General features: G+C 34.8%; 1 pseudogene; it reads right to left on the bottom strand.

Moving 5' to 3' along the window:
• Positions 1-1,625: 1,625 nt before the first annotated feature.
• Positions 1,626-1,744, bottom strand: LOC120597998 (uncharacterized; annotated as a pseudogene).
• Positions 1,745-3,250: the final 1,506 nt, after the last annotated feature.

Below are 3,250 nucleotides of genomic sequence, written 5' to 3'. Positions count from 1 at the left end.
GAAAACTCGTTGAATTGTATAATGTAAACATGAGCAACTACTTGCCTATTATATTTCAACAAATCTATAAAAAAGTGAAATTAGAAAATATTTTGAACTGAATAACAGTGAAAACACAACATACCAAATATTGTAGAACATTAGTAAAGTAGTGTTTACAAGGAATTTGTTAGAAGTGTCTCAATTAATAACCTGAATATCCACCTTAAAAAAGTAGAAAAAGTAGAGCAAATTAAACCTCAAAATCAAAGGGAAAATCAGTGAAACCAAACACTTATTATTTTAGAAATCAATAAAATTAGTGAATCTCTAGTCATATTGATTAAGACAAAAAAAGAGAGATGCAATTTACCAATATCAGCCAAAAATAAAGTGACTTAATTACAGTTGCAACAGACATTGAAAGAATAATAAGAGAATACTATGACCAACTCTATACACATTCAGCAACTTAAATGATATCGATCAATTCCTTGAAAGATAATGAATGCTCATTCAAGAAGAAATAGATAACCCCTACGGACCTGTTACCATTAAAGAAACTGAATTTTTACTTATAATCCTTAGCACAGAGAAAATTCCAGATTCAAATGGTATCACTGGTGATTTCTATCAAATATTTAAGAAAGAAAAGTAATTTCAAATAAACTCTTCCAGAAAATTGAAGAGGAGAAAATACTTCCCAAATCATTCTTTGAGCTACATTACTCTGATACCAAAACCAACAAAGTCATTTTTTATTAAGTTTATTCGGGTAACATTGGTAATACAATTATATAATTTTGGGGTGTACATTATAATTTGGCATCTATATATTCTATTGTGTGATTACCACCCAAAGTCCAGTTTTCTTCAGCTATCATATATTTGATCCCCTTTATCCACTTCACCCTTCCCCAACCCTCTATATTTGACCTCTTTTACTCTCTTTACCTCTTCCTTCCTCTCCCACCCACTACCCTCTGGTAACCACTAATCCATTGTCCATGTTTCTGAGTCTCTATTTGTCCTGTTCATTTGTTGCTTTTAGGTTTATATCCCATATGTAAGTGATATCATGTGATTTTCAACTTTTTCTGTCTGACTTATTTCACTTAGCATGATTATCTCAAGTTCCATCCATGTTGTCGCAAATGATAGTATTTCATCTCTTCTTATGACTGAGTAATATTCCATTGTATATATCTACCACAGATTCTTTAGCCAATCATCTATTGTAGGACACTTCGATTGCTTCCATGTCCTGGCCATTGTGAATAGTGCTGCTATGAACATCAGTGTGTAAATATCTTTTCAGATATGGTTTTCAAGTCTTTGGGGTAAATACCCAGTAGAGGGATTGCTGAATCATATGGTAGATCAATTCTTAGTGTTTTGAAGAAGCGCCATACTGTTTTCCATAGTGGCTGTACCAATTTACTGTTCCACCAGCAGTGTACATGGGTTCCTTTTTCTCTGCATCCTCTCCAACATTTGTTATTACTTGTCCTGTTGATTACAGCTATTCTAACAGGTGTGAGACGGTCACTCATTATAGCGTTTTTTTGTTTTTTTGTTTTTAGGCAAGGCAACCCTTGGTTGCAAGGACTTTGTCAGCTTACAATCCTTTATTTTCTTATATTTTATGCCTATAGCACCTGGTCTTCCTAGGTGGTCTCCCATCCAAATACTAACCAGGCCCGACCCTGTTTAGCTTCCAAGATCAGATGGGATAGGGCTTATTCAAGGTAGCATGGCTATAGACTCATTGTAGTTTTGATTTACATTTCCCTAATAGCTAGCAATGTTGAACATCTTTTCATATATTTGTTGGCCATTTACATGTCCTCTAGGGAGTAGTGCCTGTTCAGGTCCTCTGCCTGTTTTTTGATTGGATTGTTTGGTTTTTTGTTGTTATTGAGTCATATCAATTCTTTGTATATTTTGGATCTTAGGCCCTTATCAGAGGCGTTGCGTGCAAATATATTTTCCCATTCTGATGGTTGTCTCTTTACCTTGTTGACGGTTTCTTTTGCTGGGAAGACGCTTTTTGGTTTGATGTAGATGTAGTCCCATTCATTTATTTTTGCTTTTACTTCCCTTGCTTTTTAGGTCAAATTCATAAAATCCTCTTTAAGTCCAAGGTCCTTGAGTTTAGTTCCTATGTTTTCTTCTATGCATTTTATTGATTCTGGTCTTATATTCAGGTCCTTAATCCATTGTGAGATAATTTTGGTGTGTGGTGGTAGACAACAGTCTAGTTTCATTCTTTTGCAGGTGGCTTTCCAGTTTTCCCAGCACCATTTATTGAAGAGGCTTTCCTTTCTCCACTGTATGTTTTTGGCATTTTTGCTGAAAATTATTTGCCCATATAAATATGGGTTTACCTCTGGACTCTCGATTCTGTTCCACTGTCCATGTGTCTGTTTGCTGCCAATACCATGCCGTTTTGATTACTGTCGCTTTGTAGTATAATTTGAAGTTGGGCAGAATGATGCCTCCAGCCTCGTTCTTTTTTCTCAGGATGGCTTTGGTAATTCGGGTCTTTTGTGCTTCCATAGAAATCTGATGAATTTTTGTTGTATTTCTTTCAAAAATGCCAATGGGCTTTTGATGGAGATTGCATTAAATCTGTATAATGCTTTAGGTAATGTGGTCTTTTTAATTATGTTGATTCTTCCAATCCAAGAACGCGGAATATCTTTCCATTTCTTTGTATCTTCTTCCATTTCTTTTAATAGGGTCTTGTAGTTTTCATTATATAGGTCCTTCACATGTTTCATTAAATTCATTCCTAGGTATTTTATTCTTCTTGTTGCGACTGCAAAAGGAATTATTTTTTCCACTTCTTTTTCTGACCCTTCATTATTAGAGTATAGGAACACTATGGATTTTTGAATGTTGATTTTGTATCCAGAGACTTTACTGTATTTGCTATTGTTTCTAGTAGTGTTCTTGTGAAGTCTTTAGGGTTTTCTATATAGAGAATCATGTCATCCGCAAATAGTGACAGTTTGACTTCTTTGTTTCCTGTTTGGATGCCTTTTATATCTTTCTCTTGTCTGATTGCACTTGCTAGGACTTCCAATGTCATATTGAATAAGAGTGGTGACAGTGGACAGCCTTGCCTTGTTCCTGATCTTAGAGGGAAGGTTTTTAGTTTTTCACCATTAAGTGTAATGTTGGCTGATGGTTTGTCATATATGGCCTTTATTATGTTAAGGTACTTTCCTTCTACACAGATTTTGTTAAGTGTTTCGATCATAAATGG

The sequence above is a fragment of the Pteropus medius genome, unplaced genomic scaffold (genome assembly GCF_902729225.1).
Source record: "Pteropus medius unplaced genomic scaffold, Ma_sr-lr_union100, whole genome shotgun sequence".
NCBI lineage: Eukaryota > Metazoa > Chordata > Mammalia > Chiroptera > Pteropodidae > Pteropus > Pteropus medius.
Note: the sequence above shows the minus strand (reverse complement) of the source record. Positions and strands in the feature narration are given on the sequence as shown.